The sequence below is a fragment of the Mustelus asterias genome, chromosome 14 (genome assembly GCF_964213995.1).
Source record: "Mustelus asterias chromosome 14, sMusAst1.hap1.1, whole genome shotgun sequence".
Lineage (NCBI taxonomy): Eukaryota > Metazoa > Chordata > Chondrichthyes > Carcharhiniformes > Triakidae > Mustelus > Mustelus asterias.
This window is the reverse complement of record NC_135814.1, coordinates 97,031,975-97,059,965: the sequence shown is the minus strand read 5'-3', so window position 1 is coordinate 97,059,965 and position 27,991 is coordinate 97,031,975. Positions and strand designations below refer to the sequence as shown.

The window sequence follows — 27,991 nt, the reverse complement described above, 5'->3', positions numbered from 1 at the left end:
TGTGGTGAGCCTGGATACCCTACATTGGCTGTAAAACATTTTGAGCATCCCAGTGTTGTGAAAGATGACAAATCAATGCAAATCCCCATTTACCTTGCTCTCTGCCTCCCATGGGTAATGACACATAATCATAGAACCCCTGCAGTGCAGTACATGTTCTGAAATAACCTGGCGAAATGTACTGGTGCTTGGTTCTGATTCCTTGGGCACATATATAGGAGTCAAAGTAATCAGAATGGGTTTGCAAAGGACCAGAGTTCAGATTTAACTTTCAGTGGAAGGATTTCAGTACCGAGCGAGACTGCGGATAGTTGGGAACCTGTCTCGGGGGCAGGGAATTCAGATGGTGTTCGTAAAGTAGAAGTGGAAATGAATAGGGTTGGGAAGCATTTTCTGATCAGGGCCAGTGTGATCTCCTGGACTCGTTTCGATCGCCTCAGGGGGTCGGAGAGGAATTTCCCAGATTTTTTTTCCCCATATTGGCCCTGGGGTTTTCACTCTGGGTTTTCGCCTCTCCCTGGAGATCACATGGTCTGGAATGGGGGGGTGGGGGTGAGTTAATAGGTTGTGATGAACAAAGCATCGTAGCTGTGAGGGACAGCTCGGTGGATAGGATATTAGGATGTAGATAGGCTGGAAAATTGGGCGGGGATCCTGGATTCAGGATTCAATCCTGGACCGGGGAGCGGCGCGGGCTTGGAGGGCCGAAGGGCCTGTTCCTGTGCTGTATTGTTCTTTGTTCTTTGTTCTTGTTGATTTGATTTGATTTTGATTCAATTTATTCTTGTCAGATGTATTGGTACAATGTGAAAAGTATTGTTTCTTGCATGCCATACAGACAATGCATACCGTTCATAGAGAAGGAAAGGAGAGAGTGCAGAATGTAGTGTTACAGTCATAGTTAGGGTGTAGAGAAAGATCAACTTACTGCGAGGTAGGTCCATTCAAAAGCCTGACGGCAGCAGGGAAGAAATGTTCTTGAGTCGATTGGTACGTGACTTCAGACTGTTGTATCTTTTTCCCGGCGGAAGAAGGTGGAAGAGAGAATGTCCGGGATGCGTGGGGTCCTTAATTATGCTGGCTGTTTTTCCAAGGCAGCGGGAAATGTAGACAGAGTCAATGGATGGGAGGCTAGTTTGCATGATGGATTGGGCTGCATTCATGACCCTTTGTAGCTTCTTGCAGTCTTGGGCAGAGCAGGAACCATAACAAGCTGTGATACAACCAGAAAGAATGCTTTCTATGGTGCATCCGTAAAAGTTGATGGGAGTTGTTTCCCAAGGGTTTTGGGATAGATAATGTGGATGTTATGTGCTGTTTAGATCTTTTTTCACTTCCTTACCCAAGATGTTCTTCTGGTTTTGAAGTTCTGGTTACTCTCAGGAGCGAGCATCATTGTCTTAACACCTAGTTGTCCTGTCTGTTACATAACTGGGTAAATGAACAACCAACCCTACTTAATCATTGGGATTGGCTCATGCATATGGCTGTGTCTAACCAGCTGTGGAACTCAGTCAGTCCGGAAGGAGTTTGAAAGAGACATTTGTTATAACTGAAACAAAGGAAATAACACCGATTTTGGCACAGTGGGCTATAGGGGGATAGGACTGAAGAGAAATGCAGTTTCATGACAAATCTGCAGCCCAATATTTGTCCTTTAGCCCCATTGGCAGCACCCTCCCTGTATGGCCTACTTCCCCAGGGTTTCATCAGCTTCTGCCTTGTAAATAGTGACACCCATCAGAGTGCTTGCGCACACTCTTTCTAGCTTACTCTCTCTGCAGTGTTCACTTTCTCTAGCTTGTGCATTTTCTATAGCTCTCTCTCTCTAATGTGTATGTTATCTTGTACACTTTCTCTCGAGATATCTGCCTCGCTTGATATTGTTCACTCTAGATCTCTTAGTTCACATTCTCTCATCACACCCCACTTCTCCCTCCCTCTTTCTGGCTCCCTCAAATCTCTTTCTCTCTCTCTCTCTCTCCCCCTCCCTCCCTCTCCTCTCTTTCTCTCTTTTTCTATCTCCCTCCCTCTCTTTCTCTATCTCCCTCCCTCTCTTTCCCACGTGCCCTCTCTCCTTCTCTTTCTCTGCTCCCCTCTCTCTTTCTCTCTCTCTCCTTCCCTCCCTCCCTCTCTGTCTCTCTCTCTCTCTGTCCCTTTCCCTCTCTCTCCTTCCCTCCCTCCCTCTCTGTCTCTCTCTCTCTCTCTGTCCCTTTCCCTTTCTCTCTCTCTCTGTCTGTCTCTCTCTGTCCATCTCTCTCTCTCTCTCTGTCCCGCACTCTCCCTCCTCCACTCTCCCTTCCACCTTCTCTCTATCTCACTCGCGCCAATACGTTTTCACTCTCATCCGCCACCTGGAACTTGCCCAAAATAGTTGACTCATGAAACTGTTGGCAGGATCACCTCACCTCACATCAGGTGGGAATAAATCACACACTTTCTTACTTCTACTCACAATTTCACCTGAGTTGCAAATCGAAGTTGCCAAGAAGATTCTAACTGATACAGTTTGATCTTTATTTTTATTGTCAGAATGATATCATAGCCCCAATCATCAGCTACCTCGCCCGGTGGGAATGGTGCTAGTTCAGATCAGGCCCCTGTTTTACACCCAGCCTGGTTTTGCTCTCCATTTTGAATCATTAAAAGGGTGCAAGATGGACGTCTGGCCCTCCCTTCTGGGCAGGTCAAGTTAAAACTGGGGTTTCTATTCCACAAATGGAAATTTCTTGGTTTCACTGACTCATTCTCCCCATCTCTCTCGCTTCCTCCAGCCTTGCAAACTTCCAACATCTCTGAACTCTTCCATTCCTAGCCTCCAGCATATCTCTCTTTTCTTTCACATCTCCATTGCTGGCCACAGACTGGGCATCAGGCTCTGAAATTCTTCCCTAAACCTCTTCCCTTTCCACCTCTCTCTCCTCTTTCATGACACCCCTGAAAACCTAGCTTTCGTGGGGCAGCACGGTGGCACAGTGATTGGCACTGCTGCCTCACAGCGCTAGGGACCCGAGTTCAATTCCAGCCTTGGGTGACTGTGTGGAGTCTGCACGTTCTCCCCGTGTCTGTGTGAGTTTCCTCCGGGTGCTCTGGTTTCCCCCCCACATTCCAAAAACGTGTGGATTAGCCATGCTAAATTGCCCATTAGAATTATAGAATCATTCAATCCCTGTAGTGCAGAAGGAGGCCATTTGGCGCATTGAGTCTGCACCGACCACAATCCCACCCAGGTCCTATTACCACAACCCCACATATTTTATCCTGTTAATCCCCTGACACTAGAGTTCAATTTAGCATGGCCAATCAACCTGACCCGCATGTCTTTCGGACTGTGGGAGGAAACTGGAGCACCCGGAGAAACCCATGCAGACACAAGGAGAATGTGCAAACTTCGCACAGGCAGTGACCCGAGACTGGTCCGTGGTGCTGTGAGGCAGCAGTGGTAACCACTGTGCTGCCCAGTGTCAGGGGTATTAGCAAGATAAATCCGTGGGGCTATGGGGATAGGGCCTGGGTGGGATTGTTGTCGGTGCAGGCTCGATGGGCTGAATGGCCTCCTTTTTGAACTGTCGTGATTCTATGATTTAATCTCCTTGCATGTTCTGGCGGTCAAATTTTTGTCTGATTACTCTCTGTAAAGCATCTTTTGGACATTTCACTAACGTTAAAAGTTGCCACACTTGATGAGCACAAAAAGAAATTGCCAGAATTATAAATCCTACTGAAGTGACTCTTTCAACCAGTTTCATTGTGAGTGAGCTGTGAGTCAGGCAGCACACTGAAGTAATAATAACTTGGAATCCACTGCCCGAGGAACAATTTTCTCATGGCACTACCTGCGGTCTTGTCTGTTTTATGAATTAACTTCTCTAAGTAGTTCAGCCTTTAGGTAAAGACTTTCTCAGACTGAAATAGTTTTGAACTTCGGCCTGCTATTTCCATAAATGGTTCATTTTGCTGTTCTGTTCGCTGACTTGCTAACATCCCCTCCCGCACCCCCCACCCCACAGCCAACAAAACGCACCAACATTTTTCAGAAATTACTACCTCTCTAAAGTTCATCCAAATTCTGCTGGCTCCACTGTTGTGTGGAATGCATGGTCCTGTTTGAAATGTCAAAGCAATTACACTGCAGGAGGAATGGGAGAGACAAAATGAGATGCCAGTGGCTCTCTTCAAGTGCTCTCTTCACTGAAGATCTAGGAGCGACAGAAATCGTCCAGTGCTTTCCCCAAAGCTTATTCTTATCCTCCTCGTGACTTTTAAGGGGCACCTTTGACAAATACATAGAAATATAGGAGATAGGAGCAGGAGGAGGCCATTCGGCCCTTCAAGCCTGCTCCGCCATTCATCACGATCATGGCTGATCATCCAACTCAATAGCCTAAGCCTGCTTTTTCCCCATAACCTTTGATCCCCGTCGCCCCAAGTGCTATATCCAGCTGCCTCTTGAATACATTCAATGTTTTGGCATCATGAATACATGAATAGGATGGGAATAGAGGGATATCGTCCCCTGGAAGGGTAGGGGGTTTCAGTTCAGACGGGCAGCACGGTCGGTGCAGGCTTGGAGGGCCAAAGGGCCTGTTCCTGTGCTGAAACTTTCTTTGTTCTTTGTTCTATCTACAGCGCTCACCTTTATAGACCCTCTCCTGTGGCATCCAGCCAAATGAATGGATGAGGAAGGACTCTGGTATAGAGAACAAAGCTACCAACATTATGCTGCTCTTTTCCCTCCTTGTCTTTTAGTGATCGGGCAAAATGTTTCCAATTTTTTTTAACCTACGCCTTTCAAATCGAATCGAATCGTGGAACCTTACAAACTTTATGACACACAAGGAGGCCATTCTGTCCACCTTGTCTTGTGCTGGTCGCCGAAGGAGTTCCCCAGTGTCATCTCACTTTTTCTGCACTCGGTTCGTAGCCCTGCAGGTCTAACATGCTTCTAGGCAGCACATTCCAGATCATCATAACTCTGAGTGCACAATTTTGCCTCGCCTCCTCCAGTTTCTTTTTTTTGCCACTTATCTTAAATTTGTGTCCTCGGGTTACTGACCCTGCTGGCAGCAAAAGCAATTTCTCCCTATCTGTTCTATCAAAACTCCTCATATTCTTTAATTTGTTTTGTAAAATGGCCTCAAAGACTGGAATAGGTTATTTGGATGTTGGAGGATTGAGTTCTGCAGCTCACCAGTTGAACTGCAAGTACTGAGCAGTGATCACTTACTCTTCCACTTTGTTGACTAGTAGCTGTTAGTGCTTTGAGCGCCTTCTGTACAGCACCAGCCAAAGCTTCATCAGATTTCAGAATGTTGGAAATAATGGCACATGTTCTATGATTCGTTTTACTCATTCGTGGGACATGCGCGTCGTTGGTTGGGCCAGCATTTATAGCCCATCCCTAGATAGGTTAGGTTGATTGGCTGTGCTAAATTACTCCTTACTGTTAGGGGGTTGTCAGGGAGATTAGCAGGGTAAATATGTGAGGTTACGGGGATAAGGCCTGGGGTGGGATTGTTGTCGGTGCAGACTCAATGGGCCGAATGGCCTCCTTCTGCACTGTGGGTATTCACAGCTCTTCAAACTATCCAAATGTGATGGGAATTTCTACCTCTTAAGAGCCTTTCAGGCACAGAATTTAGGCCCCTCCCCTCCACCCTCCCCAAAACTCTGGGCAGAAAACTGTTACCTCATTAAGGGTGGCACGGTGGTTAACACTGCTGCCTCACAGTGCCAGGGACCCGGGTTCAATTCCAGCCTTGGTTGACTGTCTGTGTGGAGTTTGCACAATCTCCCCGTGTCTGCGTGGGTTTCCTCCGGGTGCTCTGGTTTCCTCCCACTTTCCAAAGATGTGCGGGTTAGTTGGATTAGCCATGCTAAATTGCCCTTTAGTGTCCCAAGATGTGTAGATTGATGGGGTAAATCCGTGGGTCGGGCCTGGGTAAGATGCTCTGTCGGAAAATTGGTGCAGACTCGATGGACTGAATGGCCCCCTTTTTCACTGTAGGGATTCTATGATCACCCGTCCAATCTTTCTACAACTATGTCAATCTATGCCCCCCATCCTGGTTTGTGACCCTTCTGCTAAGGTAAATAGGGGTAATTCTTACTTGCTCTATCGAAACCCGTCATAATTTTATACACCTCAATTAAGTCATCCTTCAGTCTCCTCTGTTGCAAGGAAATCAACCCTAGCCTCTCCAACCTTTCCTCACAGCTAAAATTTTCCAGTCCTGGCAGCACCCTTGCAAATCTCCTCTACCTGGCCCGCAACTTTCACTTTAATAGGGAGCAAGTATTGGTTGCCCTGCAGGTTTGATTTGATGTTGAGAGAGCCATTCAGCACAGCAGGAGGGTTCTTCGGCCCATTGTACGTCTGCTGCTTCTCCACTGGAGCTATCAATTCATAGAATCCTACAGTGCCGAAGGAGGCCATTCGGCCCATCGGGTCGACACCCCCGACCACAATCCCACCCAGGCCGTATTCCCACAACCCCATGCATTTACCCTAGCTAGTCCCCCTGACATTCGGGGGCAATTTAGCATGGCCAATCCACCTAACCCACACATCTTTGGGCTGTGGGAGGAAACCGGAGCACCCGAAGGAAACCCAGACAGACACAGGGAGAATGTGCAAACTCCATGCAGACAGTGACCCAAGCCAGGATTCGAACCCGGGTCCCTGGCGCTGTGAAGCAGCAGTGCTAACCACTGTGCCACTGCTTTTTGCCCCATAGCCCTATAATTTGAAAAAAAAGTATATATCTAATTCCCTTTTGAAAGTTATTACTGGGTCTGCTTCCAACATGCTTTTAGGCAGCACATTCCAGATCATCATAACTCTCAGTACACAATGTTGCCTAGCCTCCCCCAGTTTGTTCTTTAGCCACTTATCTTAAATTTGCGTCCTCGGGTTACTGACCCCGCTGGCAGCAGAAACAATTTCTCCCTATCTGTTCTATCAAAATTCCTTTAATTTGTTTTATAAAACTGGCCTCAAAGACTGGAATGGGTTATTTGGACGTTGGAGTATTGGGTTCTGCAGCTCAGCAGTTGAACGGCAGTTACTGAGCAGTGATAACTGTCAGCATTTATTGCCCATCCCTAGTTGCCCTTGAACTGAGCGCCTTACTCGGCCATTTCAGAGGGCAGTTGGGAGTCCACCATGTTGCTGTGGCTCTGGAGTCACACATAAGCCAGACCAGGTAAGGACGGCAGATTTCCTTCCCTAAAGGACGAGTAAGCCAGATGGCAAAAATAAAAAATGCTGGAAAATCTCAGAGAAAAGAGCTGACCTTTTGAGTCCAGATGACCTCTTTTTTCTCCTTACAGATGCTGCCAGACCTGCCGAGATTTTCCAGCATTTTCTTTTTTGGTTTCGGATTCCAACATTCACAATAATTTGCTTTTATCCAGTCAACAAGATGGGTTTTTCTAACAATCGACGGTGATTTCGCTGACCTCAGTAGATTCTTAATTCTAGATTTTTTAAAATTGAATTCAAATTCCACCATCTGCTGTGGTGGGATTCGAACCCGGCTGAGTTTCTGGATTAATAGTCTAGCAATAATACCACTAGGCCATCGCCCCGTCCCCTACGAGTACCCATGGTGTCTGCATACTGGAAATCAACCAAATTTTGCAATCACACAGATAGACTGGAAGAAACATTTCAGGAAAGGGAAAGCTTTTTGGCTGGAAACTTAGTTTTTTACAGAATTGTTCTGACAGCGATCACAACCTGGTACAATTTAAGCTTGTTATGGACAAGGAAAAAAAGGTTTTGGATTGAGGGAGAGCAGATTTTAGTAAAATAAGACAGGATCTGGCCAAGGTAGACTGGGAACAGCTACTAATGGGAAAATCTACAGAAGAGTTTAGAAGTCCGGGGATAATGATGCAACTATGTAAGACCCTCGTCAGACCCCACTTGGAGTACCGTGCTCAGTTCTGGTCGCCTCATTACAGGAAGGGTGTGGAAAAGATTGAAAGGGTGCAGAGGAGATTTACAAGGATGTTGCCTGGATTGAGTGGCATGCCTTATGAGGATAGGCTGAGGGAGCTCGGTCTTTTCTCCTTGGAGAGACGTAGGATGAGAGGAGACCTAATAGAGGTATATAAGATGTTGAGAGGCATAGATCGGGTGGACTCTCAGAGGCTTTTTCCCAGGGTGGAAATGGCTGCTACGAGAGGACACAGGTTTAAGGTGCTGGGGGGTAGGTACAGGGGAGATGTTAGGGGAAAGTTTTTCACACAGAGGGTGGTGGGCGAGTGGAATCGGCTGCCGTCAGTGGTGGTGGAGGCAAACTCAATAGGGTCTTTTAAGAGACTCCTGGATGAGTACATGGGACTTAATAGGATGGAGGGTTATAGGTAGGCCTAAAAGGTAGGGATATATTCGGCACAACTTGTGGGGCCGAAGGGCCTGTTTTGTGCTGTAGTTTTTCTATGTTTCTAAGAACAGTGGGAGGCATTCAAAAAAGAAATGGGGAGGGTTCAAGTCCAGCATGTTCCCTTTAGGCTGATAGGAATAACAAGCCCAGAGAACCATGGTTGACCTGAGATATTCAGGATACAATAAGGAGCAAAGGCTTTAAAAAGTACAAGGGGAGCAAATCAGTGGTGGCATTAGTGAGGTATAGAAAGTGCAGGGTGGAGCTTAAGAAAGCAATTAGGAATGCAAAGAGGGGATTTGAGAAAGCTCTGGCAGATAAAAGTAGGGAAATTCCAAAGACTTTCTGTAAGCATATCAGTGGGAAGAGGATAACTAGGGAAAGAGTAGGGCCCATTAGGGACAAGGGGGCAATCTGTGGGTGGAGCCAGCGGACATCGTAGAGTGTTGAACAAATACTTCACATCCATCTTCACCCAAGAGAATGAGGATGATGGTATGGAATTTAGGGAGAGGAACTGTGAGATTCGTGAGCAAATTGACATAGGGAAGGACAAGGTATTGGCGGTGTTGGCAGCCTTAAATTGGATAAATTTCCAGGTCCAGATGAATTGTGCCCTAGGCTGCTGTGGGAGGCAAGGGAGGAGATTGCAGGGGCTCTGACCCAAATTTTCAATTCCTCTCTGGTCACGGGGGAGATGCCAGATGACTGGAGAACAGCTAATGTGGCTCCGCTATTTAAGAAGAGTTGTAGAGCTAAACCAGGGAACTGGGTTTACTCCTGAGTCAGTAGTAGGGAAACTATTGGAGAAACTTCTGAAGGAGAGCATCTATCTCCACTTGGAGAAGCAAAGCTTGATCAGGATAGTCAGCATGACTTTGTCAGAGGGAGATCATGCCTAACAAATTTGATTGAATTTTCTGAGGAGGTGACCAGATGCGTTGACGAGGGTAGTGCAGTCGATGTAGTTTATATGGATTTCCGCAAAGCCCTTGACTTGTAAAGAAGGTAAATTCACATGGGATACCGGGTAATTTGATAACGTGGATTCAAAATTGACTCAGTTGGAGGAGACAGAGGGTGATGATAGAAGGCTGCTTTAGTGGCTGGAAGAGAGTGTCCAGTGATGTACCACAGGGATTTGTGTTGGGTCCCCTATTATTTGTCATTTATGAAAATTACATTGATGACTATGTCGGGGATAGGATTAGTAAGTTTGCAAATCACAAAGACTAGACGGGTGGTTAACAGGGAGGTGGAGTGTCTTGGGCTGCAAGAAGATATAAATGGAATGGTTAAATGGGCAGATAAGTGGCAGATGGAATTTAAACCTGAAAAGTGTGAGGTGATACACTTTGGCAGGAATAATTTGACAAGAAAGTACTCAATGAATGGTAGGACACTAGGAGTTCTGTGGGACAATGGGACCTTGGCATGTTTGTTCACAGATCTCTGAAAGCAGAGGGCATGTTAGTAGGGTGGTGAAAAAACCATATGGGACACTTGCCTTTATTAATTGAGGCATAGATTACAAAAGCAGGGAAGTCATGTTGGAGTTGTATAGAACTTTGGTGAGGCCACAATACTGCGTGCAGTTGCTACATTATCGGAAGGATGTGATTGCATTGGAGGGGTTGTAAAGGAGATTCACCAGGATACTGCCTGGGATAGAGCATGTAAGTTATGAAGAGAGGTTGGATAGGTTTGGGTTGTTTTTGTTGGGGCAGAGAAGACTGAGGGGCAACGTGATCGAGGTGTACAGGATTATGAGGGACATGGACAGTGTGGATAGGGAGCAGCTGTTTCCCTTAGTTGAAGGGTCAGTCACAAGGGGACATAGGTTCAAAGTGAGGGGCAGGAGGTTTAGGGGGATGTGAGGAAAAACGTTTTAACCCAGAGGGTGGTGATGGTCTGGTCTGGGAGGGTGGTGGAGGTGGGTTGCCTCGCATCCTTTGAAAAGTACCTGGATGAGCACTTGGCACATCATAACATTCAGGGCTATGGGTCAAGTGCTGGCGGATGGGATTAGGTGGGAGTTCATGTGTTTCTAATGCGTTGGTTGCAGACTTGATGGGCTGAAGGGCCTCTTCTGCAGTGTATGATTCTATGAATCGTGCAAAAATATTTAGGTTAACGCTTCATTGTTGCACTGAGGAAGTGCTGCACATTCAGAGGTACTGCCTTTCAGAGACATTAAGCCAAGGTGCTATTTGTCCTCATGGGTGGATGTAAAGCATCGTGTGGCATTATTTCAAAGAGGGACAGGAGAGTTCCCCTCAGCATCATGGACAATATCCGGCAACCAAAGTGGCTAGAACAGGCTATATGGTCACGTACTCATTGGCGTTTGTGAGACCTTGATGGCTGCCATGTTTCTGATATTGGGGGACACGGTAGCACAATGGTTAGCACGGCTGCCTCACAGCGCCAGGGACACAGGTTCAGTTCCTCCCTTGGGTGACTGTCTGTTTGGAGTTTGCACGTTCTCCCCGTGTCTGCATGGGCTTCCTCCGGGTGCTCCAGTTTCCTCCCACAGTCCAAAGATGTGCGGGTTAGGGGGATTGGCCATGCTAAATTGCCCCTTGGTGTCAGGGGGACTAACAGGGTAAATACATAGGGTTACAGGAATGAGGCCTGTCAGTGCAGGCTCGATGGGCCGAATGGCTTCCTTCTGCACTGTAGGGATTCTATGACTACAACAGCGACTGCACTTCAAAAGTACTTTGTTGAGTGTAAAATGCTTCAAGCTGTCCTGAGGCCATGAAGGGTGCAATAGAAATGCATGTCTCTTTACTGACTGGAGTGTCAGTCTAAATCCTGTGGTAGGGCTTAAATACATGACTCAGAAGCTAAAGAATTACCAGCACTAGAAAGCTAAAGACCCACTGTTGCCACCGTTATTGTAAGAAGATGCTGAAACCCTTTCCTTGAGTTTTTCTTCCCGAATGAGGTAATTTAAAGGGGAAAAGAAGGAATTCAGTCAGAACAGGGTTCGTGAGACCAATCTTTCCTCGCACATTAACAGTCGATACATGCCGACCTTAATGAGGGCATAATCTATCTGGTCACACCGATAAATGGTTGTGTCAGGTCGAGGCAGTTACTGCTGGTGCTTATGCTAATTACAGCCATCTTGAGATGACTTTTATAGCTTTTAGCCTGTTCTTTAAGTAATTACAGTAAAATGGAATCCTTTTTATTAAAACTCAAGAGTGATGCAGAGAATTTGAGACAGGAGAGTGGATTTTGATTTGATTTGATTTATTATTGTCACATATATTGGGATACAGTGAGAAGTATTGTTTGTTGCGCGTTATTCAGACAAAGCATATCGTTCATAGAGAAGGAAAGGAGAGGATGCAGAATATAATGTTACAGCCGTAGCCAGGGTTGATTTGATTTGATTTATTGTCACATGTATTAGTATATAGTGAAAAGTATTATTTCTTGCACACTATACAGACAAAGCATACCGTTCATAGAGAAGGAAAGGAGAGAGTGCAGAATGTAGTGTTACAGTCATAGCTAGGGTGTAGAGAAAGATCAACTTAATGCGAGGTAGGTCCATTCAAAAGTCTGATGGCAGCAGGGGAGAAGCTGTTCTTGAGTCGGTTGGTATGTGTTTTCAGACTTTTGTAGCTTTTTCCCAACGGAAGAAGGTGGAAGACAGAATGTCTAGGGTGCCTGGGGTCCTTAATTTTGCTGGCTGCTTTTCCGAGGCAGCGAGAAGTGTAGACGGAGTCAATGGATGGGAGGCTGGTTTGCGTGATGGATTGGGCTACATTCAGGACACTTTGTAGTTTCTTGCAGTCTTGGTCAGAGCAGGAGCCATACCAAGCTGTGATACATCTGGAAAGGAATAGAGATAAAGAGCATAAGGAATTTTGCAGGAGTCCGTCGCCATTCACTATTCATTGAAATCATGGCTGTTCTTCTACTTCAATACCATTTTCCTACACCATCCTGGTATCCCTTAATATTTTTAATATGTAGAAATCTACCAATCTTGGTATTGAACATAAGTCAATAACTGAGCCTCCACAGCCCTCTGGGGCAAAGAATTCCACAGATTCACCATTCTTTGAATGAAGAAATTCCTCCTCACCTCAGTCTTAAAAGGCCTACCCCCATGTTCTAAGAGTGTCCCCTGGTTCTAGACCGCACAACCAGGGAAACATCCTCCCCCTGCCTACCTTGTCAAGCCCTGTAAGAATTGTGTATGCTTGAATGAGATCACCTCTCATTCTTCTAAACTCCAGAGAATGAAGGTCCATTCTATTTCATCTTCCCCCATCGGACAATCCTTCCATCCCAAGAAGTATGGGATTACGAGTGGTGTCTTAAAGTTTATTTATTTATTAGTCACAAGTAGGCTTACATTAACACTGCAATGAAGTTACTGTGAAACTCCCTTAGTTGCCACTCTCCGGCGTCTGTTCGGGTACAGTGAGGGAGTATTTAATATGGCCAATGCACCTAACCAGCACATCTTTAGACTGTGGGAGGAAACCAGAGCACCCGGAGTAAACAGACACGGGGAGAATGTGCAAACTCCACACAGACAGTGACCCAAGCCAGGAATCAAACCTGGTTCCTTGGCACTGTGAAGCAGCAGTGCTAACCACTGTGCCACCGTGTGTCTTGAGATGGATAGAAAGCTGGTTAGCAGATAGGAAGCAAAGAGTTGGCATAAATGAGTATTTTTCCGATTGGCTGGCATTGACTAATGGGGTACCAGTGGGATCTGTGCCAGGACCCCAACTGTTCACATAATATATCTATGATTTGGAAGAGGTAACTAAATGTATTATCTCCAAATTTGCAGATGATACAAAGTTGGGTGGGAGGTTGAGCTGTCAGAAGGATGCAGAGATGCTTCAGCGTGATTTGGACAGGCTGGGTGAGTGGGAATATGAATGGCAGATGCCATATCATGTGGATAAATCTGAGATTATCCACATCGATAGCAAAAATAGGAAGGCAGATTATTATTTGAATCGGTGTAAATTGAGAGACGTGGATACTCAGTGAGAGTTTGATGCCCTCGTGCATCAGTCACTGAAAGTAAGTGCACAGGTACAGCAGGCAGTAAAGAAGGCAAATGGTATGTTGGCCTTCATAGCAAGAGGATTTGAGTATTGGAATAGGGATGTTTTGCTGCAATTGTACAGAGCATTGGTGAAGCCATACCTGGAGAATTGTGTGTAGTTTTGATGTCCTTATCTGAGAAAGGATGTCCTTGCTATGACGGAGTACAGTGAAGGTTTACTAGGCTGATCCCTGGGATGGCAGATCTGACATATGAGGAGAGACTAAGTCAGTTAGGATTATATTCACTGGTGTTTAGAAGAGTGAGAGGGGATCTCACAGAAATTTATAAAATTCTAACAGGGTTAGACAGGGTAGATTCAGAAAGAATGTTCCGGATGGTGGGGGAGTCCAGAACTAGAGGCGGGATTTTACGGCCTCGCTCAACCCGAGACCAGAAAATCCTGCCTGGGGTCAATGGATCCCCCCATTATCCGGCCCTCACCCGCCTCAATTCCCATGGCGGGTGGGGTGGTAGAATTCTGGCTTGGGGTCATAGTTTGAGAATAAGGGCTAAACCTTTTTGGACTGAGATGAGGAGAAATTTCTTCACCCAGAGAGTGGTGAATGTGTGGAATTCATCACCACAGAAGTAGTTGAGACCAAAACATTGTGTGATTGCAAGAATAAATTAGACATCGCTCTTGGGGCTAATGGGATCAAGGGATATGGGGGGAAGGTGGAATCAGGATATTGAATTTGATGATCAGCCATGATCAAAATGAATGGCAGAGCAGGCTTCAATTTTCTATGGGCGGGATTTTGGGGCTCGCCCCAAAACCAGAAAATCCTGCCCGAGGTCAACGGACATTTGCATGGTCTGCCTCCCGTCCGCTACGATTCCCATAGCGGGAGGGACAGGAGAATTCCACCCTCTGTTTCTATTAGCCTTGTGAACCTTTGTTGCACACCCTATGTGGGCGAGGGTCTGGCAGATGGAGTACAATGTTGGTAAATGTGAGGTCGTCCATTTTGGCAGGAATAACAGCAAAATGGACTATTATTTAAATGGTAAAAAATTGCAACATGCTGCTGTGCAGAGAGGCCTAGGAGTCCTTGTGCAAGAATCACAAGGAGTTAGTTTGCAGGGGCAACAGGTAATTAAGAAGGCAAATGGAATTTTGTCCTTCATTGCTAGAGGGATGGAGTTTAAAAACAGTGAGGTTATGTTGCAGCTGTACAAGGTGCTGGTGAGGCCTCACCTGGAGTACTGTGTACAGTTTTGGTCTCCTTACTTGAGAAAGGATATACTGGTACTGGAGGGGGTGCAGAGGAGGTTCACCAGGTTGATTCCGGAGTTGAGAGGATTGCCTTATGAGGAGAGACTGAGTAGACTGGGGCTATACTCATTGGAATTCAGAAGAATGAGGGGAGATCTTATAGAAACATATAAGATTATGAAGGGAATAGATAAGATAGAAGCAGGGAAGTCATTTCCACTGGCAGGTGAAACTAGAACTAGGGGGCATGGCCTCAAAATAAAGGGGAGCAGATTTAGGACTCAGTTGAGGAGGAACTTTTTCACACAAAGGATTGTGAATCTGTGGAATTCCCTGCCCAGTGAAGCAATTGAGGCTACCTCATTGAATGTTTTTAAGGCAAGGATAGATAAATTTTTAAATAGTAAAGGAATTGAGGGTTATGGTGAGTGGGCAGGTAAGTGGAGCTGAGTCCACGAAAAGATCAGCCATGATCTTATTGAATGGCGGAGCAGGCTCGAGGGGCCAGAAGGCCTATTCCTGTTCCTAGTTCTTATGTTCTCATGTGGCAAGAATATCCTTCCAAGGAGACCAAGACTGCAAGCAGTACTCTGGGTGCCATCTCACCAAGGCTTTAAGAATAATCGTAAAACATCTTTATTCCAATACTCAAATGTTCTTGTTAAAAAAAGGCGAACGTACCATTTACCTTCTTAAGTGGAAATGGCATAAAATTGTCAGTAAGTAACCCTTGAAATATATACAAATTGTGTAAGGCACTGATGGCAGGCCATATAGCCTCAGGACATCCCAAAGAACCTTACAGGCAATAAAGTACTTTTGAAGTGTCGTCACTGTTGTAATGTAGGAAACGCGAAACCAATTTGTGCACAGCAAGGTCCCATAAACGACAGTGAAATAAAGACCAGATAAGCTGTATTGCAGTGATGTTTGTTTGAGGGATAAATATTGACCAGGACACCAGGGAAAACTCCTCTGTTCCTCTTTCTAATAGTGGGATTGTTTATGCCTACATGAGAGGGAAGATGGGGAAGGGGATTAGCATCTCATCGATGATATGGCACCTCCAACACTACAACACTCTCTCAGTACTGATGTGTCAGCCAACATTATGAGCTCCATTGTCTCGAGTGGGTCATAAACCTGAAGCTCTCTGGCTGTTGAGGTGCAAGTGCTGCCCACTGAGCCGTGGCTTTCATTTCACCAAGTGGCAGGATATAAAATCACCCAAGGATTTCTCCCGCAATGCAATTCCCCCTTATGGCCAGGGCAGTCAAGGATTAGCCAACCAGTGGAGTGAAATTGTTGTGTTCAAACTGCCACACCCCATCTCAGGAAATCTCATAATCTTCCTAGAAGCTGGAGGTACTAACCTAGCAACAGGCGGAGACCATTCAGCCCCTCAATGCCATTCGGTTAGATCAAGGTTGAATTCTACCTGAACTCCAGCTGGCTCACCTTTTTTCCATTACTCTTAAAACACCTACCCCCCCAACATAAATCCATCGATGTCAGGTTTTAAATTTTCAATTGATCCCCCTGACCCGCTATAACTTTCTGGAGGAGAGGGTTCCCAGTTGGCAGGAGATCTAACAGTTGCCTGGTGTTATGAGCCAGGCCAGAAACTTCAAGGTGTTTTACGAAGTCAGCCTAGACCCTTGACCTTTGCTAGACTTCAACACTTTGATTTTGGCATGGGCGAGCATCAGGTGTTTCACTCCGGGTATGATTCAGGTGACCCACTAGGAAACTTTTATCAAAGTTTATTTAAGAACACAGTTAACATATAATAAAAAGCTTTAGTGTAACTTCTACCAATTATAAGTTTCAAGCATGACAGAGCATAAACCTTAACAACTAGCTATCTATGTGGTAACAGATCAAACAACATCCCCACAAACATACACCCCTTCCTAGACTTGGCACAAAAAAACTAGTATGCTCACGTGATGCTGGATTTTGCAGCTTTGTAACACCCGCTGTGAATTGGGCCTTCCGATGTTGGATTAAAACTCTGAGGCTTCCCAGTCTTGGAATTTTCAGCACACCTCTGGAAAGAGAGAGAGAGACAGGGACGCTGCCTGCCTCCACCAGCTTCTAGCTAGCAGCTAAACCGACTAAAACCTTGGACTCTTCTGTGGGAAAAAAAACTGTCCCCCAGGCATCACCTGACCTGTCAATCGTGCTCCACCCAGCAATTCCAAAAAGACCATAAAACCCTAGGACACTGCATTAGCCCAAATTAAAATAAACATGATGTCCATTATATTGCTTCAGTAAGAATTAGAGGCCACCAGTTACAGACATCCCGGCGCCAATAAAATACCAAAGCCTGTTTGAAAAACCTGCAGAGAAACACGATTAAGATACATTTCTCAAAGGCACAGTATCGTCACACTGGGCAGCCGCTGATTCTCAATGGCAGTATTGATAAAGAAGGGCAAAGACTGAAAAAAAGGGACAGTAATTTAAAAATGATCAAATTTGTAGTAACTAAGTAATGCTAACATTTTATTCCTAACTTTCTCTCCCATCTTGGGAGCTTGGAAGTGACCTCATCTGCTCGATGGAAAGTGTCACACTGCCCAGACCTCCTTCATTGAAACAGTCTCTAGTCATAAATTGACACTTACCTCATGGACCATACACTGTGACCACAGTCCAGGTCTGGTGCAAGAGGTGGCTTTGGACATGAGAACAACCCTTCGGGCTGATATCAGAACCTTTACACAAGGACATTAAGTACACGGGATGCACCTCCCGCTCCCACCTCAAGTTTAGCCCGTTTAAAAAGCTATCTACCCTTAAGTAGTTTCCAACTTTTTTTTTAAAGACATTTTCCTTTTGACACCAGATTGAAAAATTAGAGAAATTTCTGAACATTTGGAAAATTTGTTGCATTTTTCTTTGGCACGGAGGTTGTCACTTGACCAGATTGGAGTATATTCTGTAAATGTTCACACGCCACAGAACTAGAGACCTGCCTGCTTTGTTGCTTCTTTTTGACCTTCTCTGCGTGTGTCTTTTTGTCTTTCCCAGGGGATTGCATGACTGCGAGACTGTAGGAAATGCTTGGTCATGATTCTCCAGTTCTCAACTATGGTGCTGGCTTGATGGTCCAGCTAGTCTTTTCCACTTTCAGATGTAGCGCATTTGTGGCTTGTACCTGGCTGTAAAGTTGCATCCTTATTTACCTCTTTTATTTTTAACAAAATGAAATCTTGGATTGGTTTCCATGGGGGCAGGACATTGGGCAGTGATGGAAGATTATTCCAAGGTAGAAGCAATGATTTAGAGAAACATGATGGTAGAGATAAGGATTTTGATTTGATTTATTATTGTCGCATGTATTGGGATACATTGAAAAGTATTGCTCCTCGCGCGCTATACAGACAAAACATACTCTTCGTAGAGTACATAAGGGAGAAGGAAAGGAGAGAGTGCAGAATGTAGTGTTACAGTCATAGCTAGAGTGTAGAGAAAGATCAGCTTAATATAAGGTTGGTCCATTCAAAAGTCTGATGGCAGCAGGGAAGAAGCTGTTCTTGAGTCGGTTGGGACATGATCTCAGATTTTTGTATCTTTTTCCTGACAAAATAAGTTGGAAGAGAGTATGTTCGGGGTGCCTGGGCATTTGATTATGCTGGCTGCTTTTCCAAGGCAGCAGGAAATGTAGACAGAGTCAATGGTTAGGAGGCTGGTTTGAGTGATGGATTGGGCTACATTCACGGCCCTTTGTAGTTTCTTGTGGTTTTGGTCAGAGCAGGAGCCATACCAAGTTGTGATATAACCAGAAAGAATGCTTTCCATGGTCCATCTGTAAAGATTGGTGAGAGTCATAGCGGACATGCCGAATTTCCTTAGCCTCCTGAGAAAGTAGAGGCATTGGCTGGCTTTCGTAACTATAGCATTGGCGTGGAGGGACCAGGACAGGTTGTTGGTGATCTGGACACCTAGAAACTTGAAGCTCTCGACCATTTCCGAGAACTGTTTTCAGGCAGTGAGTTGTTAAAATCTGGAATGCACTGCCTGGAAGCAGATTCAATCATGATTCAAAAGCAAATTGAATACATTAACAGGGGCTTTTCAAAAAAGCAAGGGTCTGGAACTAATTGGATAACTGGTGCCAGCACAGGCACAATGGGCCAAGTGGCCTCCTTTTATGCAATGGATTCAATCCGGCCAGAGATTGAGCTCTGTAAGGATTTTAAGTCCATGTGAAGTTCTTGAGCCCTTGCCTTGAATTGGATCCCATTACCCCTGCTTCCTGCCAAACCAAATTTACCGTCAATTGACGTACTCGTGGCTACAGTGTCTGTCCACCAGCACATTTTTACCAATCCCCCATGGACAGAGCCAGAATTTATTGCATCCCTGGACTTCCACAGAAGAAATGATTCACGCCAATTGTCACAGACTTGGCCCCTGCACAGGCTGAAAACATTTTAAGAAATACCCCTTTCCTTTCCTTTTGGAAAGTCTCTTTGTTTCTCAGCCAAGCAGTGGTTTTGTGCGCTTTCCATGTTCAATCCCCTCTTTCTTGTTCAACCTCACGCTTGATACTAATTGTGTCCCTGCAGATACCACATGTTAAATGTGCAGGCAACCTTTCATCCTGCCCACTGCACATCGTAAACCAATTTCCATTAAAAACATGAAAGCAATCCCTCAATTGGGAATGGAGCAGCTTCCTATTTTTTTGTTAGGCCTGAGCACTCCCAGATCAGGTACAGCGTGATTTAGATGCAGAGTAGTTAGAGGATCCCTCATACCTTGCTTGTGAGTTATGGTCAGTACCACTAATGGGACATATATCATATCCCTCCTGTCATTATGTAATGTGTTGTGCTTATACATTGTATTCTTTAAAAAAATTTAATTTAGTAAAAATCTGGTAAATTAATTGGGTAAAAAAACTAATCAGATGGATAAAATAGCGTGCTGTATTCCCTTTAGGTCTTTCTTGAGTACTGCAAGAGTCATTGAGAGTGCTAATTAGGCTGTTGTGTGGTTCGAGTTTTAAAATGTTTGTTCAGAATATTTCTCTTGTGTTGACTTCAGAGGAAGATTATACCAATAGTTAGAAGCGATTTAATTTTACATTCGTGAAATTTGAATATTATTCATGGAAAGAAGGTAAGCATGTGGACGTAAAACTCCCTTCTGCAGCATGCTGCATTGTTTCCTCCCTCCCCAACACAAGCGAGGGTCAGCTGGATGGTTTTAAGCTCTTGTTGCAGTGCGGAATTAATCACTCCCAGGTCCAATACAGCTTGGCTAGAAGCAGCATGCTGCTCGCTTAATTGTCCACTCCCAAGTCATTTATGCCATCGATTAAACAGATGGTAAAATTCCCTCCACGGCACTCCTTCCAACTCCTCGCCAGTTATTGCACAGAGTAGAAGCAGTAACAACTCGCGTTTTTGTAGCACTTTTGATATGGCAAGGCACCTCAAAGCATTTCACAGGACTGCCGCTAAGCAATATTCATCACTGAACCGCGTGAGGATATATTGCAAAGGCGATTAAAAGCTTGTTCAAAGTGGTAAGTTTCCAATGGTGGCACAGTGGTTAGCACTGCTGCCTCACAGCGCCAGGGACCCCGGTTCGATTCCCGGCTCGGGTCACTGTCTGTGTGGAGTCTGCACGTTCTCCCCGTGTCCGCGTGGGTTTCCTCCGGGTGCTCCGGTTTCCTCCCACAGTCCAGAGTTGTGCAGGTTAGGTGGATTGGCCATGCTAAATTGCCCCTTAGTGTCAGGGGGACTAGCTAGGGTAAATGCATGGGGTTATGAGGATCGGGCCTGTGTGGGATTGTGGTCGGTGCAGGCTCAATGGGCCGAATGGCCTCCTTCTGCACTGTAAGGATTCTATGAAAATACTCTGCAGGTCTGGTGGCATTTTGTACAGACTTAAAGTTTCTGGTCTGTGACCCTTCATCAGAACTCACAGAAGTAAGCTTTAAGGATTAAGTGGTTGCATTGTGGTTAGCATTACTGACTCACAGTTGCAGTGGCTCGGGTTCGATTCCAGCCTCCGGTCACTGTGTGGAGTTTTCCCATGTCTGTGTGGGTTTCCTCCCACAGTCCGAAGATGTGCGGGTTAGGTTGATTAGCCATGCTCGATTGCCGCTTAGTGTCAGGACAACTAGCAGGATAAATGCGTAGGGTTAGGGGGATAGGGTTAGGAGTTAGGGTTAGGCCTGGGTGGGTATTGTTATCAGTGCAGGCTCAATGGACCAAATGGCTTCCTTCTGCACTATAGGGATTCTATGATTCAATAAAACAGGGGCAGGAGAGAGAGATAGTAAGGAAGGAAGGTTTAGGGAGGGAATTCCAGAGTGTAGGGGCTCAGACAGCGACTTCCCAGGATGGAGGTGAGCAGTATAGCCACCTTTCATACAACTATGCCAATTGGCACCAAGTCATCTAAGCAGTCACGCATTCAGACTGTAGCTCATCAGTCAGTCACACATTACTTTCCCCACGAGTCAGATGCAGAGCAAAACCCTGTGTGTCCCATTCCATTAATGACTCCCAGATCAGCTATCGCAAGGTTATGTGCAGGCTAAAGTTCTCCTGTTCTGTTGCCATCAATCACTCACAGGCCACTTGCACCATTTGTTAGTCGCAAGGAAAAAGCTCCATCCCCCCACCCCTATTCCCTGCATCAATCACTCCCAGGTCACTTAGTCCTGGTCCATCTCGCACTTGATGCTAATTGTGTCCCTGCAGATGCCACATGTTAACCATGCAGGCAACCTTTCATCCTGCCTGCTGCACGTCATAAACCTATTTCCAATAATACATGAAAGTAATCCCTTAATTGGGAGCAGTTTTGATGTCCCAGTTCGTGTGGTTATGCAGGAATAATTAACTGCATTCCATGCTGGGTTTTCTTAGTTAAAGTGATTGAACGCTGTGGGCTAGTGAATATATATTACATGGAAATATTGGTTTATCGGGAAGAGATGATGGCAATCGAAGCAACACAACTTGTCCCCACACTATTGGAGTTCCAAACTGTGTGTGCAAGAGCAACAAAGAAATGACTTACAATTTGGAGAGGAAGGAGCATATCAGGCATGTCGTTGCAACTCGAAAAATACTGCGGAGAGATAAACTGCTCCGAAGAGCTGAGATTGTCTTGTGTGAACCCAAAGCACTTATGCTTCAGTTTAGCTATGGACAGACAAAACCTCTGGTCACTTTGGCTCTGCACAGGTTCAGGAGCGGCCCGGTGGCACAGTGGTTAGCACTGCTGACTCACAGTGCCAGGGACCCGGGTTCGATTCCTGACTTGGCTGCACTGTCCGCACGTTCTCCCCGTGTCTGCGTGGGTTTCCTCCGGGTGCTCTGGTTTCCCACAGTCCGAAAGACGTGCTGGTTAGGGTGCATTGGTCATACTAAATTCTTGCTCAGTGTACCCGAACAGGCGCCGGAGTGTGGCGACTGCGGGATTTTCACAGTGACTTCGTTACAGTGTTAATGTAAGCCTACTTGTGACGCTAATGAACTTAGGTATCAATATTGCAGATTTTTGTTCTCGTTTTATTATTTTCACCCCCCCCCAATGGCCCTCCCAACGCCAGTTGCCAGCCCCTCTCAGGTAAGTGGCCTGACCCCATGACTATTACAAATAGCGCTGTGTTATTCTCTATTCATGAGTATCCCTGGGACCAGCCATCTCTGCTGATATTTCCTCCTTGTTCAATTCATTTATGCATAGGGAAACGTTCCACTCCATGTCGATATCAGGAACTCTTACTGTGGGCAGTTTTGTGGCAATTGTTAATGCGTGGAATTTGTTTGGGTGAAAATGATTGCTGTAGTTATTTTTGCAACGGAATCATTCAGGTATAACGCTACAGGCAGCAATCACAAGAAGCATTGAACCCGTCACGATTCCACGTGCAACCCAGCACAGGACGAACACAAAAACATCAAAGAATGCAAACCTATTCTGGCAGAGAAGAAGGCCATTCGGCCCATTGAGACAATGCCAGCTCTCAATGGAGCAGTCCAGTCAGTACTTTTTCCTGCTCTTCTCTCCCGTCAAGTTTATTTCCCTACAGTGTCCATCCAATTTCCTTTAGCAAATATTCATCGCTGCCACTTGCACCATCCTCAGAGGCAACAGGTTCCAAGTCATAGAATCATAGAATCCTTACGTGCAGAAGGAGGCCATTTGGCCCATCGAGCCTGCACTGACAATAATCCCACCCAGGCCTTACCCCCGCAGCCCCATGTATTTACCCTGCTAATCTCCCTGACACTAAGTGGCATTTTAGCATGGTCAATCCACCTAACCCGGACGCACATCTTTGCTCATTACCACTCATTGCATTAAAATAATAGTTTTTCCTCATATACCACCCAGCGACCTGACCCAAAACCTCTATGTGCCACGGGCCTTCAGTTGTCAGCTAATGGAAGCAGCATATGATTACTTACTTTAATATAGGTTAAGTAAGTAACCCAAAAGCAATGAATGAATGTTGACATTGTGGGGGACGCTCTCACTTTAGAAGGATGTTTCTGGGACTTCCTTTACTGGAATGACATCCCATTTGGTGGGGGGGTGGGGGTGGGGGGGAGGAGCGGTGGGGGGCGGGGGGGGGAGGGGGGTTACTGTGCTTTCATGTTAGATGCCAGGCAAAGTTTACATTGTAGTTGGTTCGGCCTCCCTTATAGAGCAGCGCTTTCATTTTGACCTTGTCTGATTTTAGCGTGCATTATAGAGTGGCATGGTGGCACAGCGGTTAGCACTGTTGCCTCACAGTGCCAGGGACCCGGGTTTGATTCCCGGCTTGGGCCACTGTCTGTGTGGAGTTTGTACATTCTCCCCGTGTCTGCGTGGGTTTCCTCCGGGTGCTCCGGTTTCCTCCCACAGTCCGAAAGATGTGCTGGTTAGGTGCATTGGCCATGCTAAATTCTTCCTCGGTGTACCCGAACAGGCGCCGGAGTGTGGCGACTGGGGGATTTTCACAGTAACTTCATTGCAGTGTTAATGTAAGCCTACTTGTGACTAATGAATAAACTTTAACTTGAACAATTGATTGGATTCCCGCCAGTGGTATCCACCTTCCTGTGTCTCGGAGCAAAGTAATGTGGCCCTTCATGTCACGCACAAGCTTTCGAGTCATAACTTGCAAAAGGTTTAACAAAGGGTCATCCGGACTCGAAACGCCAGCTCTTTCCTCTCCTTACAGATGCCACCAGACCTGCTGAGATTTTCCAGCATTTTCTCTTTTGGTTTCAGATTCCAGCATCCGCAGTAATTGGACCTTTATCCAGTGCAAAAGATTTTGGTTGTAGTTATGGCGACGGCTGCCTTTCTGACTGACAGTTTGGCAACGTGTACTGTCGCTGGGGACTGGAGGAGCGGACATGGATAGACAGCAGGAAGCAACGTACCAATCCGCCTCCTCAAAGTTGGGATGCTTGGATCTCAAAAGATACTTTTCATCATTGTCATACGGCAGATTTACCGCGACCATGAAAAAGAATCAAATAAACTGCTCGACAATCTCCCTGCACTCCCATACATCTTTCAGTCCCTGGCCAGCGCCACTTATATCCTAAATAAAATTTAATCTGGCCTTGCAAACCCTGGCGGAGCCTAAAACGCATTGAAATGTGATTACTTGGCTTTTAAATTAATGGCCGGGGAGATTTCCCTTGCATTAGTTTCACTCTGCTTGATGGGTGCGGGGGTGGGAGGTGGGGGAGGGTGAGGAGGGGTGGGGGGGTGGTTAGTTGTACAGGGAATACTTTAGCAAATGGAGAACTTCTGATTCAAAAGAAGTTTATGCTTTTTTTGATCCCCCGCATGCAAACTCAAAGGCGCCGGAGAATGTTTCGGGGTGTTGCGAGTTCGCCCACTGGGTCTCCGTCAAATAGGGAAGGAGCAATAATTCAACTCGCTGTCCACCCCAACAATTTCCTCCCATTCTCGCAGTTCCCCACCCTTCATTAGAGAGAGATGGCTTGCAACCTGCCATTCGCACTCACCCTGGATTGGATGGCGGTCACTCCTCTTGGTAATATGGGTAGGAGGTAACAGAGAATCGGAGAATCCTGACAGTGCAAAAGGAGGCCATTCAGCCCATTAAGTCTGCACTGAACGCAATCCCACCCAGTCCCTATCCCCATAGCCCCATGTATTTACCCTGCTAGTCCTCCTGACACTAAGTGGCAATTTAGCATGGCCACTCAACCTGACCAAAGATGTGCGGGTTAGGATGGTTGGCCATACTAAATTGCTTCTTAGTGTTAGGGAACAGATGTCAGGGAAATTAGTGGGGTAAATATGTGGGGTTACAGGGATGATGCCTGGGTGGGGTTGTTATCGGTGCAGGCTCGATGGGCCAAATGGCCTCCTCCTGCACTGTAGGGATTCCATGAATCTTAATAACCTCCTGTGCCTACAATATGTAGTGACAATATCTATGTATTGACCCGCACATCTTTGGACTGTGGGAGGAAACCAGAGCACCCGGAGGAAACCCATGCAGACACGGGGAGAATGTGCAAACTCCGCACAGGCAGTGGCTCAAGCCGGGAATCAAACCGGGGTCCCTGGCACTGTGAGGCAGCTGTGCTAACCACTGTGCCAGCGTGCCACCCTAACATGAAATGACAGGCTCACTCAGTGAAAGAAAGATATCGACATAATGCTTTCCACAATCTCAGGCGGTCCCAAAGTGGTTACGCGCAATGAAATACTGACTGAGGTTTAATGAAAAGAACTAGGAGCTGGAGAAGGCCATTTGGCCCTTCGGGTCTGTTCCGTGCCATTCGGTGTGATACCTGATCTTCTGCTTCAACTCCACACTCCTACACTACTCCTATTTCCTTTGATTCTTTTTGTATCCGATAATCTGTTGATCTTTGTCTTGAATACACTGACCATCCACAGTTCTCCGGGCTAGAGAATTCCAAAGATTCATAACTCTTTTGAAATTTCTCCTCATGAGAGTGCTAAATGGCTAACCAATTACTTCTGAGGTTGTCACTCCGAGTTCTAGACCCCTCAGCGTGGGGAATATCTTCTCAGCATCTATCCTGTTCAGCCACTTGAGATGATTTTATTTATTAGTGTCACCAAGTCAGCTTACATTAACGATGCAGTGAAGTTATGGTGAAAATCCCCTCGTTGCCACACTCTGGCACCTGTTCGGGTACACTGAGGGAGAATTCAGCATGGCCAATGCACTCAACCAGCATGTCTTTCAGATTGTGGGAGGAAACCGGAGCGCCCGGAGGAAACCCACGCAGACAGGGGGAGAATGTGCAGACTCCACACAGACAGTGACCCAAGCCGGGAACCAATCCCGGGTCCCAAACAAACATTCAAATCAGGAGTAGGAGTAGGCCATTCGGCCCCTTGAGCCTGCTCCGCCATTCAATAAGACCATAGCTGATCTGGTTGTAACCTCCCACCAACCGCTGTTAACCGTTCACCCTCTTGTTAATCAAGAATCTATCCACCTCTGCCTTTAAAATATTCAAAAACTCTGCTTCCACCACCTTTTGAGGAAGAGAATTCCAAAGACTCGCTACCCGCTGAGAAAAAAATTCTCCTTATTTCTGCTCTAAATGGGCAACCCCTTATTTTCAAATAGTCATCCCTAGTTCTAGATTCTCCCACCAGAAGAAACATCCTCTCCACATCCACCCTGTCAAGACCCCTCAAGATCTTAAAGGTTGCAATCAAGTCACCTCTCACTCCTCTAAACTCCAGTGAATAAAGCCTGATTTGCCCAACCGTTCCTCATTAGACAACTTGCCCACTCCTGGTATTAATCAGGTAAACCTTCTCCTACATTATACCCCATTTGCCAGATCTTTGTGCACTCACTTAATCTACCCGTGTGCCTTTGCAGCCTCTATAACTACACTTCCCAACATACTTTCCTACCTATCTTTGTGCCGTCAGCAAATGTAGCTACCATACCTTCCAATGAGATGGGCAGCACGCTGCCTCACAGCGCCAGGGACCTGGGTTCAATTCTGGCCTCGGGTCACTGTCTGTGTGGAGTTTGCACGTTCTCCCCCTGTCTGCTTGAATTTCCTCTGGGTGCTCCGGTTTCCTCCCACAGTCCAAAGATGTGTGGGTTAGGTTGATTGGCCATGCTAAATTGATCCTAGTATCAGGGGATTAGCAGGGTAAATATGTGGAATGATGAGAATAGCCTGGGTGGGACTGTGGTCGGTGCATACTCGATGGGCCAAATGGCCTCCTCTTGCACTGTTGGGATTCTATGAAGATCACCTCTTCAAAGGGATATGGGCATAGTCAACTAAATCGTTCCTCATTGGAAAATCCCCTCATTCGGAGAATCATTTCAAGTGTAAAAAACAAAATATTGCGGATGCTGGAAATCTGAACCAAAAGCTGGAAAATCTCAGTAGCTCTGACAGCATCTGTGGAGAGAGAATAGAGGCAATGTTTTGTGGGGTTTTTTTGCATTCCCATGGACACCTAAATGGTACACAGTACTCACAGGACTATATAACTGCGATAAAAACAAAATACTGCGGATGCTGGAATTCTGAAATAAAAACATAAAATGCTGGATAAACTCAGTAGGCCTGGCAGCATCTGTGCAGAGAGAAACAGAGTTAATATTTCGAGTCCCGACTCTTCAGTTCTGTAGAAGGATCAATGGATTCGAAACGTTAACTGTATTTCTCGCTCCACAGATGCTGCCAGGCATGCTGTGTTTATCCAACATTTTATGTTTTTACTCTATTTAACTGGGGTAAGACTTCTTTGCTCTTACACTCCAATTCCTTTGTGGTGAAGGCTGATCTACCATTTGATTGAAATAAAGGAAATATTAAAGCAAATTTGATTTGATTTGTTATTGTCACATGTATTGGGATACAGTGCAAAGTATTGTTTCTTGCGCGCTGTGCAGACAAAGCATACCATTCATAGAGAAGGAAAGGAGAGGGTGCAGAATGTAGTGTTACAGTCATAGCTAGGGTGTAGAGAAAGATCAACTTAACATAAGTTTATTTATTAGTCACAGGTAGGCTTACATTCACACTGTAATGAAGTTACTGTGAAAATCCCCTTGTCGCCACACTCCGGCGCCTGTTCGGGTACACTGAGGGAGAATTTAGCATGGCCAGTGCACCTAACCAGCACGTCCTCGGGCTGTGGGAGGAAACCGGAGTACCCAGAGGAAACCCACGCAGCCACGGGGAGAATGTGTCGACTCCACACAGACAGTGGCCCAAGCCGGGAATCGAACCCAGGTCCCTGGCGCTGTGAGGCAGCAGT

General features: G+C 46.0%; 1 protein-coding gene and 1 long non-coding RNA gene across 6 annotated transcripts in view; one reads left to right on the top strand and one right to left on the bottom strand.

Moving 5' to 3' along the window:
• The window catches only part of LOC144503886 (partitioning defective 3 homolog B-like), a 1,029,287-nt gene that overhangs the window by 635,507 nt on the left and 365,789 nt on the right, over positions 1-27,991 (top strand). The window lies entirely within an intron of this gene.
• LOC144503889 (uncharacterized) overlaps positions 11,681-27,991 on the bottom strand; it is a 149,189-nt gene continuing 132,878 nt past the window's right edge. Inside the window, exon 4 of the long non-coding RNA XR_013499567.1 lies at positions 11,681-12,242. This is a non-coding gene — a long non-coding RNA (uncharacterized LOC144503889). The remainder of the gene's footprint in view (positions 12,243-27,991) is intronic.